This window comes from Erinaceus europaeus, chromosome 14 (genome assembly GCF_950295315.1).
Source record: "Erinaceus europaeus chromosome 14, mEriEur2.1, whole genome shotgun sequence".
NCBI classification, from domain to species: Eukaryota; Metazoa; Chordata; class Mammalia; order Eulipotyphla; family Erinaceidae; genus Erinaceus; species Erinaceus europaeus.
Window position 1 is genome coordinate 47,344,511 of NC_080175.1, and position 18,744 is coordinate 47,363,254.

Here is an 18,744-nt window from a genome sequence, read left to right on the forward strand (position 1 = left end):
GGGACCTGGACTATATCTAGGTTTGGGGACTTTATTGGGGAGTGGAACACCTGGAATGGAATTAGAGAATACTATGAAAGGAAAGGTCTCACCCGAGTGATGAAACTGAAGGGTTGTCATTCCACACCTGAAGTCTCTGGTCACAGTCTGAAGTGAAGCATGCTGGGGTGGCACTCGTTGTGTTGATTAGGTTGTGACCCACGGATGCTACATTATTTGATTTGAATTGAGAGCAGCATGCAGAAAAGTGAGCCCCACTCTAAGGCTCCAGGACTGGGGGAAATATAGGCTCTATAGTGGAAACGTGAGGTTCCTGTTGTCTTAGGGTTCAATAAGACAACGGATAGTTATTGTTGTCATCACATTATTTGGTGATAGGGTTAACTTTGGAAAGTCCCTTTGATAGGGTTTGGGGTATAGTACCCAGCATCTTGTATATAGCTGTGCTGTCGGTTGCTTCTGTTCTCCCTGGTCTAGGCTTTTGGGAGAAAACATATATCAAAGACAGCCTATGTATTAAAAAAAACTCAGTCTGTGTTTTATGAAGTTCTAGACATATCATCAGTTTTTCGCCTCTCATATTAATTTAATAATGGTTTATATAATGTTTACACTTTAATAGGATTGTACATAAACACCACTCCCACCACCAAAAAACTGTGTCCCATCCCCACCACCCACCCCCGCCCCCCACCCTCCGCCGTGCCTGTAAGCCTAATGGTCACCCTCCCCTTCACCACAGTGTTTTCACATTGGTGCCCTGCTCTCGATTTAATCAGATCCCGCTTTTAGTTTCCCTTTCTGTTCTTCTTTCTCAGCTTCTGTTGATGAGTAGGGACATCCCATACTCATATTTATCTTTCTGACTTAGCTGACTTAACATAATTCCTTCTAGCTCTGTCCAAGATGGGTCAGATAAGGTGGGCTCATTGTTCTTAATAGCTGCATATGTGGGTGTCTATCTCCCTCTCTACTTCTCCCTTCCTTCAATCTCTCTTATTTCTATCCAATAAATAAAATAATATAAACTTTTCCAGGGATACTTTAAATAGCCCTTGGGTGATGGTCAACCTCTGGGTGGGGGGACAATATGTCTCTCTTGTCTGCTCCTCTCTGCAGTGTTGGCTCCTGGCCTGTGCTCACCCTACCAGAAGAGGGAAGTGGTGTCTTGTGGCCCTGCTCAGTGCTTTCTTACTCTGTTGGTCCTTATAGCACCAGTTTACTTTGGGAGTCAGGATGAACCTGAATGGCTCCATGTCTGCCTGAATAGCTCCAGACCCCTCTGAGGCTTGGTGAGATCCCTGCAGGCCTAACCTATAGGGTTTTCAGATAAAATGTAGGATTCTTAATTAGATTTTAATTCCAGAACAACTATGAATGAGAACAGAGAACGTTATTATACTAGAAACTTCTTCTTTTGTTTGTTTTTTTTTTTGCTTGTTTTCCTGACATTCAACCAAATATTTACCAAAGCTGTTGACCCTACCTGTGAATTGATACTCCAACCTTGCTGCAAAGCCACCTCAAGCTACTAGAGTGCTTGCCCTTCCTGTTAGGCTGGCTCTATGCTTACTGAAGTCTGTGAACTGATACTCCAACCTTGCTGCAAAGCCACCTCAAGCTACTAGAGTGCTTGCCCTTCCTGTTAGGCTGGCTCTATGCTTACTGAAGTCTGTGAATTGATACTCCAACCTTGCTGCAAAGCCACCTCAAGCTACTAGAGGGCTTGCCCTTCCTGGTAGGCTGGCTCTATGCTTGCTAAAGTCTGTTCACATCAGCTTTGGAAACCTCTGCTACCTGATTCTGCGATGCCACCAGTGTGGTATTAGATGAGCTCATGTCCCCTGCATTGGCTACCATACTTGTCCCTCCCCCCAGGTCCCAGCATGGGTGATTTAGGCTCACATTCTCTGTTCTATCTTCTGTCCACCCTGTTCTTTATAGCCTGTCAGAATGTCTGAGGGTTAGATGCGTGGTAACCACCAGCTCTACAGTCTTGCTTGTTGACAGTGTACAGTGTGACTAACTGTCCCCATATCCCTTCCCAGATGGCTGCTTCCTACTCAGAGAAAAACATATTCAGGCCTTACAGCTGAGGGGTTGCCATCTAAGTAAGTTCTAGTTTACCAGACCTGAGAAGAAAAGAAAAGAGCTGTGCTCCCCACTTCCCCTTTCCTGCTTCCAGGTGGTGGCCAGGTAGTAGGAAGATGCAAAAGGACCATGGCAAAAGAAAAAGGGTACTGGGGTCTCCCATAGTATAACCTATATTTGGCCAGGGATTACTTAGGGTCTGTCAGGACAGGGCTATGCCCTGACTTGAAGCCCATGACACGGCTAGTGTTTTTCTAGCTAAAGGACTTTTTTGTACACATGGCACCTTTCACACTTGATGGAAATGATGTGATATGCTTGATGCCAGCTGAAGTTATAATGGCTGTTTGGAGAAGCCTACAGATGGAGATGGACTGATGGAAATGGAGACAGAAGAGAGATCAGCCTGGCGACTTTCCCCCTCCTTTGACAATAAAGAGAATAATAAGCGGGCCAAAACAGGAGCCAATGGGCCTGGCAGCTTGGTGACTTGTGTCCTCAGTTTTTCCCTCTCTCCCTGGCTCCACATGCTTTCTTCCAAATGTTAAGGGTCTCAGCTCCCTGAACCTCTCTTCAGCCAATGATGCCTGATACTTGGCCTGACCCTTGACCTGACTCTTGGTCTAACAGGGTCCACTTCCCTACCATTCAGAAAGTCAGAGCCCAGCTAGGGCAAAAGCAAAAGGCATGTTCATGGTTGCCACCAGTACTGCTGGGTTTCAGTATCTGCTTCCAATAGTCATTTCTCTCTCTCTCCCCCCCTTCTTTCTTTCTCTTTGTTCTTTCTTTTTGTTTTTTCACTTGGTACAACAGAGATAAACTGAGAGAGGAAGGAGACGAAGACACTTGCAGCATTGCTTCACCACTCATGAAGCTTCCACGTTGTGGGGATCACTGGAAGTTTGAACCCTAGTCCTTTGAATACATTGTAATGTGTGTACTTGACTGGAGGCACCACTGCACACCCCCGTGTTCAAGATTCAAGATCTTCTGTTAATGGGGGCCAGGCAGTAGCACAGCAGGCTAAGTGCACATAGCATGAAGTGCAAGGACTGGCCTAAGGAATACCTTTCAACCCCCTGGCTCCCCACCTGCAGGGGAGGGGGGTCGCTTCACAAGCAGTGAAGCAAGTTTACAAGTGTCTATCTTTCTCTCTCCCTCTCTATCTTCTCCTCCTCTCTTGATTTCCCTCTGTTCTATCCAACAACAATGATAGCAATAACAACAATAATAATAATAATGACAACAACAATGATAAACAACAAAGGCAATAAAAAGGAAAAAATAGCCTCCAGGAGTAGTAGATTCATAGTGCAGGCACTGAGCTCGAGCAATAAAAATAATAATAATAAAGGGGGCAAAAAATAATACAAGAATTGGAACTGACTGAAAAAAAACAAAACAAGAAATGGCACACTATAAAGAAAGACTGCTTAAAAAAAGGTCTTCTGTTACTGCCTTTCCTATGGTTCTCTTGGGTGCCTGGTAAAGACTATTTGAATAAAAGAGCATAGGGGCTGATCACTGGCTGCAAATAATCTCACTCATCTTTACATCTGCTGAAGTCTGTGTGGGGAAGGAGCTGTCCTACTTAAACGCCCTACATGAAGATTAAGATGCCTGTGTTGGTGCACCTGTTCACCTGGTCTCCATAAATTATTATAATTACATAAATTCTATGTTCATTTATTCCTTCAACAAACTTAAAAGGATAAGAAATAAAAAAAATTTCTCTTTAATCCTCCTTATGGCTTTCTTGTCCCCCAGTCCCACTCCCAGACCCACCACTACCCTACCAAAGCTGTCTTCAGTGTTTTAAAGTTTTCAAATGTTTCAAAATACATTTATGCACATGCACGGACTTGGAGCTATACAACATGTTTTATAAAAATGGTGTCACACTATATAAATTATGCTGGATCTTGCACTGGTTACCCAGCAGTATTATTATTACTATTATTATTTGCCTCTAAGTTTATAGCTGGGACTCAGTGTCTACATTATGAATCCACTGCTTTTGTGGACATTTTTTTTCATAGGACAGAGGAATTGAGAGGGTAGGGGAAGATGGAGAAGAAGAGAGAAAGATAGACACCTGCAGACTTGCTCCACTGCTTGTGAATTGACCCCCCTGCAGGTAGGGAGCTGGAGCTTGAACCAAGATCCTTGCATGGTTGTTATACTTTGTACTATGTGTGCTTAACCCTGTGTGCCTCCGCCTGGATCCTTCCTCACCAGTAGCATTTTTTTCAATCAAGGTATACTGATCTATAAAACCATAATTTGCTTATTTTGTTATTTTATATGCTATCATTTTAGTACATTATAAAATACAGACCCATCTGCCCAATGTAAATGTTTAAATACTGTTAAATTTCTTTAACAAAATTTATTGATTTTTTTACACCAGTGTTATCATTGGGACTCAGTGCCTGAACAACTCCACCATATCTGACAGCTATATTTTCTTTTAGATAGAGGGAAATAGAGAAAGCAGGGGAGATACTGCAGCACCACTGCCTGTTCCTTCTCCCTCACTTCCCAAAGGTGTCCTTGAACCAGGTCATTGAGCATGGTAATTAAGTAGAAAAAGAGAATGTTAAGGCAAACAAAGAGTTAACTAACCAATTTTAGGAAGAAGAGAAGCCCCAGAGAACAGGAGACCTTGAGAAAGTAAGTGGTATATCTTCTGACAGGTCATGAAGCTTCTTTTATTCTTTTTTTTTGTGTGCCCCAAGGGTTATCGCGGGGACACAGTGCCTGCACTACGAATTCCCTGCTCCTGGAGGCCATTTTTTCCCCCTTGTTGCCCTTGTTGTTCACCGGTGCTGTCGTTACTATTATTGTTGTCATTGTTGGACAGGACAGAGAGAAATCGAGAGAGGAGGGGAAGACAGAGAGGGGGAGAGAAAGATAGACATCTGCAGACCTGCTTCACGGCTTGCAAAGCGACCCCCCTGCAGGTGGGGAGCCGGGGGCTTGAACCGGGATCCTTACGCTGGTCCCTGCGCTTTGCGCAACTAACTAACCCGCTGCGCCACTGCCAGAACTCCTGGTCATGAAGCTTCTCAGTCCTAAGGCTAAACTTTCCCCAGACACAGCTATGCAGGTAAAGAAAAAAAGTAATCATAACAGTAACTAAGGCAATGGTTGCAATTCCCACCCCCTCAACCTTGCAGCCTCTGCTTCTGTGAGATGCTTTTTGCTCTTAGCCCTGCAGCCCCCTATATAAACTTGTATTATCCCTTTGTTCAGGGCACAGAATTCCTTAAAAGCAGTAGTTCTTTCTGTGGCCCATCAATGTTAGTAAAGTTCCTCCTTGTTGACTCCATCAGCTGGTTCTTTTTTTTTTTTTTAATTTCTTTATTGGGGAATTAATGTTTTACATTCAACAGTAAATACAATATTTTGAACAGTTTTCCATATAACAATACAACCCCCACTAGGTTCCCTGTCATCCTTGTTGGACCTATATTCTCCCCTCCCCATCCACCACCCCAGAGTCTTTTACTTTGGTGCAATACACCAATTCCAGTTCAGGTTCTACTTGTGTTTTCTCTTCTGATCTTGTTTTTCAACTTCTGCCTGAGAGTGAGATCATCCCATATTCATCCTTCTGTTTCTGACTTATTTCACTTAACATGATTTCTTCAAGCTCCATCCAAGATCGGCTAAAAACGGTGAAGTCACCATTTTTTATAGCTGAGTAGTATTCCATTGTGCATATAGACCACAACTTGCTCAGCCACTCATCTGTTGTTAGACACCTGGGTTGCTTCCAGGTTTTGGCTATTATAAATGTACTGCTAAGAACATATGTGTACACAGATCTTTTTGGATGGGTGTATTGGGTTCCTTAGATATAGCCCCAGGAATTGCAGGATCATAGGGTAGGTCCATTTGTAGCCTTCTGAGAGTTCTGAGTTCTCCAGACTTTTCTCCACAGGGGGTGGACCAATTTACATTCCCACCAGCAGTGTTAGGAGGGTTCCTTTGTCCCCACAAACTCCCTAGCATTTGTTGCTGTACTTTTTTTGATGTATGACATTCTCAAAGGAGTGAAGTGGTATCTCATTGTTGACTTTATTTGCATTTCTCTGACAATCAAAGACTTGGAGCATTTTTGCATGTGTTTCTCAGCCTTTCAGGTCTTTTCTGTGGTGAATATTCTGTCCATGTCCTCTCCCCATTTTTGGATGGAGTCATTTGTTTTCTTGTGGTTGAGTTTGGCAAGCTCTTTATATCTTTTGGTTATTAAACTTTTGTCTGGTGTATGGCATGTAAAAATCTTCTCCCATTCTATGAGGGGTCTCTTGGTTTGGGTATTGTTTTCTTTTGCTGTGCTGAAGCTGTTTAATTTGATATAGCCCCATAGGTTTATACTTGCCTTAGTCTTCTTTGTAATAGGATTCATTTCATTGAAGATGTCTTTAAAATTTATGGGGAAAAGAGTTCTGCCAATATTTTCCTCTAAGTATCTGATAATTTCTGGTCTAACATCCAAGTCCTTGATCCATGTGGAATTCACTTTTGTGTTTGGTGAAATATAGTGGTTCAGTTTCATTCTTCTGCATGTTCCAACCCATTTTTTTTTCTAACACCATTGTTGAAGAGACTCTCCTTCTCCCATTTAATAGTCTAGGCACCTTTGTCAAAGATTAGCTGTCCATGGGTGTGGGGACTTACTTCTGGGCTTTCAATTCTATTCCACTGGTCAGTGTGTCTATTCATGTTCCAGTACCAAGCAGTTTTGATGACAATGGCCCTATAACACAATTTGAGATCTGGGAGTGTGATGCCTCCAGTTCTGTTCTTTCTTCTCAAGATTGTTTTGGCAATTCTAGATCTTTTCTGGTTCCAGATAAACATTTGTAGCATTTGTTCTATTCTCCTAAAAAATGTGGTTGGGATTTTGATGGGGATAACATTAAATTTACCACCCAGAGCTATAGACAAATTTAACATTAAAAAAATCAATGGCATTCCTCCATGCAAACACTAAGTTAGAAAAAGATGAAATTCAGAAATCAAATCCTTTTACAATAGCAACAAAACAATAAAATATCTAGGGATAAACCCAACCAAATAAGTGAAAGAGTTAGACTGCCGGGCTGGTATATTGGCTCTGACAGTGGCTCTGAGACAGGCAGAAGTGAAACACTTGTATACTGAAAATTATGATTCACTACTCAAAGAAATACAAAAAGACACAAAGAAGTGGAAAGATATTCCATATTCATGGGTTGGAAGATTTAACATCATTAAAATGATGGCTATAGACAAATTTTTTAATGTTAATTTTGTAGCCTGACACCTTACTGTATTGCCTGATGATTTCCAAAAGCTTTTTGCTGGATTCCTTAGGTTTTTCTATGTATACTATCATGTCATCTGCAAATAGTGACACTTTGACTTCTTCTTTTCCAATCTGTATCCCATTAATTCCTTGCTCCTGCCTGATTGCTATGGCAAGAATTCCCAACACTATGCTGAATAGTAGTGATGATAGTTGGCAGTATCTAGTATCTGATCTGAGGAGAAATGCTTCCACTTTTTTACCGTTGAGTATGATGTTGGCTGTAGGTTTGCTATATATAGACTCTACTATCTTCAGGAATTTTCCATCTATACTAATTTTTTGTAGTGTTTTGATCATGAAGGGATGTTGTACTTTGTCAAAATGCTTTCTCTGCATCTATTGATATAACCATGTGGTTTTTGGTCTTGCTTTTATTGATGTGGTTTAAATCACTGATTGATTTAAACCAACCTTGCATGCCTGGTATAAACCCCACTTGGTCATGATGAATAATCTTTTTAATATACTGCTGTATCCCATTGACTAGAATTTTATTCAATATTTTAGCATCTATGTTCATCAGAGATATTGGTCTGTAGTTTTCTTTTTTGGGTTGTGTCCCTGTCTGCTTTTGGTATCAGAGTGATGTTGCCTTCATAGAAGCTGGAATGGAGTATTCCTGTGTCTTGAATCTTCTGGAAGACTTTTAAAAGTAGAGATATTAGTTCTTCTTTGAAGGTTTTGTAGAATTCATTTGAGAAACCATCTGGTCCAGGACTTTTATTCTTGGGAATATTTTTGATAACTGTTTAAATTTCTTTAGCTGTGATGGGCCTGTTCATGTTATCTAGTTCCTCCTTATTTAATTCTGGAAGTTCATAGGTATCTAGGAAATCATCCATTTCTTCCAGGTTCTCTAGCTTGGTGGCATATAGTTGTTCATAGAAGCCTTGCATGTTATGTTGAGTTTCTGCAGTGTCTGTTGTGATATCTCCTCTTTCATTTATGATCTGATTTATTTGGGTCTTCTCCCTTTTTTGTTTTTTGAGTCTGGCTAAAGGTTTATCGATCTTATTCACTCTTTTGAAGAACTAACATTTACCTTTGCTGATCTTTTATATGTTATTTTTTATTTTCATTGTTATTTATTTCTTCTCTAACTTTAGTTATTTCAGTTTTTCTGGTTGCTTTAGGGTTCCTTTGTTCTTCTACTTCTAGGTCTTTAAGGTGTGCAGTTAGTTGTTTATTTGTGCTTTTTCTTGTTTCCTAATGTGTGCTTGTATGGCTATCAACTTCCCTCTCAGAACTAACTGCCTTTGCTCTGTCCCAAATATTTTGATAGCTTGTGTCTTCATTTTCATTGAACTCTCAAAACATTTTGGTTTCTTCCTTTATTTCCTCTTTGATCCATTAGTCATTAAATAGTGTACTTGAGCTTCCTCATTTTGGGACTATTACTAATATTTTGTTGATTGTTAAGTGTTAGTTTAATTCCACTGTGGTATGAGAAGATGATTGGGATGATTTCAATGCTCTTGAATTTGCTGGTGCTGTCTTTGTGGCCTAACCTATGGTCTATCCTTGAGAGTGACCCATGTGGAGTTGAGTAAAATATGTATTCCAGTTTCTTCAGGTGAATGACTCTAAAAATGTCCAGTAGTTCTAGTTTATCTATCTCCTCATTTTGCTCCCTCATGTCTTTACTGATTTTCTGCCTGGATGATCTGTCAAGCTGAGAGAGTGGGGTGTGGAAGTACCCTAATGTTACGGTGTTGTTGTTGTTAATATTTTGCTGTATCTCTTTCAGTAAATGTGTGATGTATTTAAATAGTTTCTCATTGGGTGCATAGATGTTGATAATTGTTAAGTCCTCTTGGTAGACTGATCCTCTGAACATTAAGTAATGTCCATCCTTATCTTTTAAAATTTTATTTATTTTAAAGCCTATCCTGTCAGGTATGAGAATAGCTGTTACTGCCCCTTTTTTGTGGGCCATTGGCTTTTATGATAGTTTTCCATCCTTTCACTTTGAGTCTGTGTTTGTCTTGCTGAGTTAGGTGTGTTTCCTGTAGACAGCATATTGTTTGGTTGTGTTTTCTGATTCATCTCCCTACTCTGTGCCTTTGAATAGGCAAATTCAGGCCATTGAAATTTACTGATATCATAGATTGAATATATTTTAATGCCATTGTTGTAGATTTTTAGAGTATTCTGATATATGGAATATTTATGGTGATCTGACTGTTTATAGGAGTTCTTTCAGAACTTCTTTCAGGATAGGCTTGGTGATAGTTGATTCTTTCAGCTGTTGCTCATCTGAGAAGGTTTTTAATGCCTCCATTTAGTCTGAATGACAGTCTAGCAGGATACAGTAGATTTGGCTGAAAGCCTTTCTCATTGAGCACTCAATAGATATCTTGCCGTTCCCTTTTGACCTATAATGTTTGTGTGGAGAAATCGGCTGCTAACCTTACGTGTTTTCCTCTGTAGGTGTCTTTGTTTTTTCTCTTGTAGCCTTCAGGATCCTTTCTTTATCCTTATTCCTTTTCATTCTAAATATGATGTGTCTTGGTGTTTTTAAGTCTGGATTAATTCTGGTGGGGGCCCTCTGGGCTTCTTGAACCTTTATGTCTTTTATGTTGTCTAGACTAGAGAAGTTCTCAGCTATTATGTCCTGAAGAATGCTTTCTTCCCTTCCCTCTCTTTCTTCCTCTGGTAAGCCAATAAGATGTATATTATTTCTTTTGAAGTCACCCCAAATGTCTTTGTTGTTGTTTTCAGTATCTCTTGTTCTCTTTTTGAGATCTCTTACTTCTTTTTTAGTTGTCTTTAATGTCCCTGATCTTGCTAATTCTGTTTTCAGCCTCATTTATTCTATTCTTTCTCCCCTCTACTGTTTTTTGGAGTTCATCTATTTTGTTACCCTGTTCTGATACTGCTTTAGCTTGTTCATCTAGTTGTGTTCTTAGCTCAGCCATTTCAGCTTTCAGCTCTCTAGCAACTTTGAGTTAATTAGTGTTTTCTTCCAGGGTCTCATTTGTTGTTTCTGTATTTTTGATGACAATTCTTTCAAACTCTTTACTCACTCCTGTGACTATTTCCTTAGCTAGTGTTTGGATGTTGATCTCATTATTCTGTGCTTAAACCTTTGGGGGGTGTTTAGCTGGACATTTATCCTGGATCATTTCTCCAGTATTTCTTCTTGTTGGTTTAACCATTCTATATAGTATGTTATGAAGTCCCTCTCTCAGTACTTTTCAAATTACTGATCATTCTTGCCTGGATTGACTTGCATCTACGTAAGGTACTTAAAGATTTCACAGTTGTGGAAATTAACAGTTGTTTCAATATTATTTGAATCCCTGAGTTGGAGCACAGTGGCTGTTATAGCACCTTTTGTTCTTTTTCTTTCCTGTAGGCAATGGGAACCTGAGGGCTTTTAAACCATAAGTAGGCTTCTTAGCTTAATCACTGACTCCTGGCCAAGACATAAAGCAGGGTGGTGGAGAGATAATACAATGATTATGCAAAGAGACTCTCTCTCCAAGGATCCAAAGCTCTGGGCTCAATTCAGTTTCTCTGCCAAGCTGGGCAGGACTGCTGGTGCCTGAGAGTTTCTAAACTAGTCCCGTTTATAGTTTGTAGATTCTGAGGCAATTATTCACCATGTTTTCATAAGAAGAACAATGTGGAAAGGTGTCGGGGTCTCTGGCGGGGTGATCTCCAGGCGAAAGTTAACGGACTAGTTCTTTCTTGCTCATGCAAGAGACGACACGAAGTAAAGACACCGGGGAGACTGCTGCGTGCTCAGATCTCATTTATTAGCAGGTAGACATGCTAATAAATAGAAAAACAAACAAAGGGAATTATTGAAATATGTCAGAAATTACAGGTTTCTTAAAGGTCAGCTTGCCCTTATGGTAGGGGGCTGGTATGACAGGAATTGATGAGATACAAAACAGTTATTGTCATGGAGATGACGCAAGCAACTTAATTATCCAAAGGTATCTGAGAGAAGCATAGGGGTTAAACCAGTAGGGTGAGACAGAGAGATGGATATCAAAAGGCCATATAGTTTGGAATTTCTCTTGTCTGGGGTCTGAGGTATATGACGGAGTGTGTGATGAGGTGTGTTCTCCTCTGTGATCAGAAGGTAAGGTGACTTTGAGTAAGTGAATCTTAAAGTAGGTGGCCATGTGGCCTGCAGTTAATGGGGAGAAGTACTGGGGTTTCTGTGGGCCTGAGTCAAGAAGGAAAGAACTAAGTCTGAGTTCCTTCCCTTTGCTCACCTCGGTTGAGAGAGACTCACAAGGGGGTATCTTCTCAGACCTCCATCCAAGGATGGGGGGAGTTCTCCCTAAGCTCTATCAAGATTACACATAGTCCCAACAGAAAGGCTCCCACCACACAGCTCCACTGCTAGGCCACCGAGGTGTAGATCTTCTGAGTTTCCTGGTCAGTTCTCTGTCCCCTGATGTCAGCACAGGGCCTCCTCCCTCATGCTCCAGCCTCTGGTTGTAGTATCAATGGAGACTCACAGTTGCATTTTGTGAATCTTAGGGGAGTCCTCTCCTCCCTTCAGCAGTCTTTTTGTTGGTAAAACAGACTAGAGGTGTTGCCTCAGCCAGTAAACTGCTGGACTTTTACCAGCTACTTAATCTCTCCTTAGGCTCCTGTCTGTCCATGAGCCACACATGTTTGCACTTAATGGTGGTTTGGTGGGTTCCTGTAGTCATTATAGTCCTGTCTTGTTGTGGTCCCAGGTGATCGCTTTTGGTATTCCTACCTGACCTGGGAGAGGAGAGGAGAGAAACATAGCCGCTGCTGCTTCATAGCCCTGCCACCTGAAGTCCAATATTAAAATATTTTGAAATTTGTTTATTAATAGTTGAAATATTTAATTAAAATTAGTAAATAAAGGGGTCATCTGTTCCTGCACCTGACTGAACACACATGTTACTTTGTGCAAGGATCTGGGTTCAGGTCCCCAGTCTCCACCTGCTTCAGAGAGGCTTCACACGTGGTAAAGTGTTGGTATGCTTCTAGTTCTGCTTCTGGGATATAGTTCTGCTTCTGTTACATTGCTTGACATTGTGGTCTATTTACATGGTCTTTTCTGTTACATTGGTTTGGTCTCATTACCCCTATCTCCAGGAGATTTGGTTTAGCCCTTGCTAGTTTCGCGCCTCTTCCTTCTCTTCGCCCCCTACCCTATGTACTTCCTGAGTTCCTGCCGCTGCCAACAGAGGAGAAAGATGCAGGATAGATCTGTGTGGTGATTAGTTTAGGTTAGTTTTTGAACTGTTCGCTCGTGAATCAAGATTAAACTGTGTTCTCAGCTCAGCCATGTGTTTCTGGTCATCTGTTACCCACCCGTGAAGCCAGCCCGGAGAAAACGACAGTGAAGCAGTGCTTCAGGTATCTCTCTCTCTCTCTCTGCCTATCTCCTCCTTTTTCAATTTCTCTCTGTCCCATGAAATTAAATAATAAAATAAATAGCATTACTAAGTAATAGTTTAATATTAAAATGAACATGTTTGGAGAAGTCTTTGTCACAAGATGAAAATAAAATCATTCTCTACCTCTCTGGGTTCTTCAGAGACTGGACTCATTTGTCCAACTATCTGACAGATTGATAAGATTAACAAGCAAGAAGACATTTGTTACTATCATCTATATGTGGTGTATACCTGGAAATAACTAGAAAAACATAGTAACTCACCATGTGGTCTTAGAAGTTCCTTTAAAATATACTAGGTAGCACAGAAGATATTGAGAAGAAGAAAGAAAAGGTCATTTGTAGAGGTTGTTGATTAAAGCACAGTAAATAGTCATATAGATTTAGGTTCTGCCTATGCCATTGGTTCACTCTTCCCTGATACAGTGGAGGAACACCTAAGAAAGATTTTTATGTGTAAATATCTCTTTCAAATATATTCAGAGCCCTCTTGTGTAATCAGCCTTTTGCCAAAGATATATTTTTACTCCCCATGACCTTCTTGGGCGCACATTTTCTTTCCTTTACAATAAGAGATGTGACTATAATTGCTACTTGCATGTGTATTAATACATGCATTTCCACTTTAATGGCTGCTATTAATTGTCACCTAAGGGGCTTCTCAAGTGAACTACTCCCCAATTTGGGTTGAGTATGAGTTACTGCACAACCTCTGATGTCAGGTAATTGTGAGGAGCCTCACAAAGCACCCTGCATTCCTCATAATATGGCCTATCTCCGTAATCATTGTTTTGCCTGAGAGATCCCCACCCATTCCATTCCTTTGATCTATCTTCTTTCTACCTCGAGACCCTCCCAGCCTGCAGGGTAATATTAATCCTACCAGTTAAAACCCTCGCAACAGTTGCTAAGGAAGTTCCTACCTTTCCAGTCCACTTTTGCCTTTCTTCACCCCCTTCCTAGCCATTTCCGTTTCCTACTTGCCACTTCTGGGTCTACCATTTAAAAGCGTTGGCTCTCTGATCAATAAAGACATTGCATTGCCATTCCACCACGAGTTCATGAGTCATCTCTCCCACATCGCTGAGTGAGTAGCAGCCCAGGCTGGCTCTGGTCGAGTTCTTCCCAACCCAGAGAGTATGCGCCTGGGCAGAGGCACCGCCACGCTAGCCCAGCACTCTGAAACATTGATTATATGGAACATTAAGGATCTTGGTTCATTGCTGAGTAAACATATGTGTATTGTGCTAGCTCAGTTTTAATTTACCCAGTTTTCAGTGTTGGACTGTCCCTATCATTTTCTTATTATGAACTGCAGGTGTTGGAACTTTGCCAGTTTGTATTGTGTAGTCTTTTACTGATATGTGAGAGTCAGACATATATCATGGATGCTAATAATTGGCTTATTTTAACTTTTCAAGTTTCCATGTAGCGTATGTGTCTTTCTATCTCAGTGCAATCGACATTATTAGTGTTGCCTTTCCTGGCTTTGCATGGCTTTACTGTTTTCTCCTATTTAGGCAAACTGCCCCAATTTTAAGGTCAGTCTCCCATATTTTTATGCCAAATTAGCAAATTCAGCTTTTTGTTTGTTTTCCCTGCATCTGCAACTTCCAGAAGTCTCCTGGTGGAATGGACATTTAATATTTTATCTTACTTTGGGGTTATTAACCTATTCAGATCTCTCTCTTTCTTCCTGGGCCAAATTTGCTAATTAATATTTCACAAGAAAAGTAGAGGTTCCCAAGTGTCATACATTAATTTGTTTCCAATTATAATTTTAATCACTCAGTTTTCCCTCTCTTTAATGTTAATGTTGCTTATTTAAATCTTCTTTCTTTTCTTCTTGATGCTTTTTGCTAAAAGATTGTCTATTTTATTAGTCTTTTCAAAACACAGACTCCTGATTTTGCTTTACTTCTTGGTTTCTTTTCTGTTTCATAATTTTTGCTTTTATTTTCTTTGGATTTTCTTTTTGTTTCTTTGTTGTTCTAGTTTCAAAAGTGGAAGGTTTGGTTCCCTTATTTATAACTTGTCCTTGTTTTTATATGAATACAGAGGCAGTAGAGACACATCTCACTCTGAGAGTTAACTTTCATGGTTTCCCACAGGTTTTAATAAGTAGCACTTTTGTTTTATTAAGTTCTAGATACTTTGTAATTTATTTAATTCCTTCCTAACATACCCTCCCACAACATCTGTTTTGCTGTGGTGTGTGTTTCAAAATGCATTTTCCTTCTCCAAAGCCATGGACATAGGCTGCACCATTCTGTTATTTTCCATATGCTTCATGATTTTACCTCTCGCCTTCAGCTTTAGAAATTTTCTGGGGTTATTTTTGTATATGAAGTAGGGAAAGAAGTTAGATTTTATTTTCTATTCTATGGGTTCGCAGCTGTTGGAGAATTAAGCCAGGCAGAAAGAGTCTGTTTATGTTACCTGTAAACCAGTGAAATTGTCACCAACAGGCCCAGAAAGTTTCTGACTACTGAGATAGGCTTCTCTTTTGATCTGTTAATTATTAAATCTGAGGACTATGGGGATCCAGGAAGTTAAAAGTAAACCATTTCCTCACCTTTTTGTTGTTGTTGTTGTTGTTCTTTATTACTTAAAATTGAGTATATTTCATATAGAGACTACTTTTTTCTTTCTGTTTTAAAATTTATTTTATTAGTGACTTAATAATGATCAACAAGATTGTGGGATAAGAGGGGTACAATTCCATATACCTTTTATCAACAGTGAACCGCGTCCTTCATCTTTGTCTTTCTTCAAATATAAAGTTGTTTTCCTAAAATCTGTTACTTTATGAGACCTTCCTTCTCTCTCCCTGAAGGCTCAGAAGGATAGACTTTCCCATAGACCATAACAGCTAAATGCTAGCTTCTTCTTTTGAGATCTTGTCCAACATAACATCAGGAAAGCCAGACCTGTCTCAAGAAATTCACATAACTGCTTGCTGGGGTATATTTCTTGTACTGGCCAATAGTGAGTGTAGCCAAGGTCACAAAGAGATTTCTCTGGATCCTTAGTGAATTCTCAAGTGCTGTCACTCCCCTCTCTTCTTTCTCCTTTAATATTACCTTCTGGCTGGTAATTTCAAAGTGCATAACAGGTAGGTCTCCAGAGGAGTTTCCTACTCTGACACCCCAGGAAATTAAAGACACTTTCCTCTATGAAAAGCCCTTTACTATCAATATTGACTTTCTGTGCAGCAAGTGATGAAGTGGATTTATACCTAACACAGTAATTTTTAGAAAAGCTATTCTTCCTCCAGTGCTCCTGGAAAATCAAGTGTTCACACATGCTTGAGTCTGTTGTGTGCTCTGTGGAACTGAAACTGAATTGAGGACCTGTTACCCAGAGACACAGAAAGATAATTTTTAAAAAGTCTATATTTTTATATTTCCACTGGGACTAGGCTGATAGATTTACACTCATTATTTTTTTTCCAGTTCTTTAAGTGTGCCATTACACTGTCTTCTAGAAGAAAAGTCAGTTGTCATGTTATCTATACTCTTTTGAAAGAGAAAAAAATTCCCTCATTAAATTGTTTATTTATTTATTTTATTTGATAGAACAGAGAGAAATCAAGAGGGTAGTAGGAGACAGAGTGAGCGAAAGAAAGGCACCTACAACACTGCTTCCCTGCTCATGAAATTTCCCCCAAGCATGTGGTAATGTGTGTTTGGTAATGTGTGTTCCACCAGAGGAGCACCATCTGATCCCTCCCCTCATTAAAAAAATTTTTTTTCTTTGTCTTGGAGTTTTTAAACCCACCACTTTTTTTTCCTGAACCTCCAAGTTTGTCCTCTACCTCCTAACTTCCTCTCAAGTAGCACTGTGATTGCTAATGTTAATAGCTTCTTAAACTTATCTGTTCATCAATTTTATATCATTATAAAGCACCACTGAGTGAAATCTTTCTTCAGTGTCTTTTTCTTCTAAGAATTATTTAACTTTGCATAATCTCCTCCAACTTCTTCTATTTGTTGCTACAGATGGCAAATTTCATCATTTTTATAGCTGAATAGTATTCAATTTTGCGACATCTTTATTTATCCATCTGAGGGCATCTCACTCATTAAGTTTTTAAGTAAAGCTACAGTAAACACTCAGGTGGATATAACTTTTTGTGTTAATTCCTATTCTTAAACTGGGTAATATGAAAATTATAACTTTAACTTCTTGAGGAAGCTCCACATTGCTTTATAAAATGGTTGCCCTAATGTACAGGCCCAATACCCTCTAGTTTTTAATGTTTTAGCATCAGGTGTCATGCTGGGTGGGTATGAACTTGTAATTATTTTTCATGCTTGGGATTCACTGGATTTGTCAAATTGGTAAGCATTTCAAATGTCATCAGTTTGGTGACAGTATAACCTTGTCATGTTGAGATATTGTTTCTTTATCTTTTTCTCTTTCCTCCCTCTAGAATTCCAGTTGTATTAGATTTTCTCACTGTCATCTAGCTTTGAAGAGGGTTAAACCGGGAACAGCTGCTGGCTATGATAACATCACCCCAGAACTCATTCTTAACCTGGGTCCCGCGGCAAAGAAGTGGCTCGCTTCATTCCTGTCCCACATCTTGGAATCTGAGTCTATGCCCAAAGTTTGGCGTCGTGCGAAGATTATAGTGGTTTTGAAACCAAAGAAAGACCCAACACTGGCCACCAGCTATAGACCAATTTCTCTCCTCTCCGTGTGTTACAAACTCCTTGAGAGGCTGCTTCTGTCACGTATTTCTCCTCTTACAGAGAAATTCCTATCACACGCCCAAGCTGGTTTCCGCCCAGGAAGATCTACCTGTGAACAAGCCCTGGCCCTCTCAACTTACACTGAAAATGGATTCCAGAAGAATTTAAAGACGGGTGCTGTCTTTGTTGATCTCACAGCAGCCTATGACACAGTCTGGCACTGTGGTCTCCTAGTCAAGATCTCAAGATGCCTGCCTCCATGGGTGGCCAACACTATATCATTTCTTCTCCAAAACAGAAGATTCCAGGTGCATCTGGGTGACAAGTCTAGCAGATGGAGACTTGTTTCAAGTGGCCTCCCCCAGGGCTCTGTTCTGGCTCCTACGCTATTTAATATTTACATCAATGACCTCCCAGAAACTTCTTCAAGGAAGTTTATCTACGCCGATGACATCTGCTGTGCAACTCAGGCATCCAAGTTCGACATCCTCGAGGAAACACTCACACTCACGAAAGACATGTCTCTGATATCTGATTACTAAAAAATGGCGACTAATCCCTAGCACTGCAAAAACGGTATCATCTGTTTTCCATCTACACCATGCCTCGGCCTCGTGTGAGCTTAATGTGCAGCTTGGCGATACGAGAATCCGGCATGAAGCCCAGCCAGTCTATCTTGGCGTTACTCTCAATCGCACCCTGTCATTTCACGAACATCTCATAAAAACTGCAGCAAAGGTGGGCGCGGGGAATAACATCATTGCAAGACTGGCCAGCTCCTCATGGGGCACGAGCGCTTCCACACTACGATCATCATCTCTGGCATTATGCTATTCCACTGCAGAATACTGTGCCCTGGTATGGTTCCGTAGCCCCCATGTCCACTTGGTCGATTCCAAATTATATTCCTCCATGAGGATAATTTCTGGAACCATCCGTTCCACCCCAGTTCCATGGCTGCCAGTTCTTAGCAACATCACCCCGCCAGATATTCGTCGGGATGCGGCATCATCTAAGTTCATTTCCCACGTCTACGCTCGACCGGACCTGCCAATATACGCGGATATCTTCGCCCACCCTGTCCAACGCTTGATGTCTTGTCACCCAATCTGGTCCCCTACGCCTACACTGAACTTCTCTGTTCCAGACTCTTGGAAACAGAGTTGGCAGTCAGCTGAGGTAAAGAACAAACACCTCAT

General features: G+C 40.6%; 1 protein-coding gene across 2 annotated transcripts in view; it reads right to left on the minus strand.

Annotated features, from left to right (window-relative positions):
- C1QTNF1 (C1q and TNF related 1) overlaps nt 1–18,744 on the minus strand; it is a 72,033-nt gene that overhangs the window by 669 nt on the left and 52,620 nt on the right. Inside the window, exon 6 of one of the 2 annotated variants that reach the window (XR_009544727.1) lies at nt 16,347–17,320. The exons of the other annotated variant lie outside the window; for it this stretch is intronic. The gene's annotated coding sequence lies outside the window, so the exon portion shown is untranslated. Of the gene's footprint in view, nt 1–16,346; nt 17,321–18,744 lie in introns of those variants that run through there. 2 annotated transcript variants of the gene reach the window in all.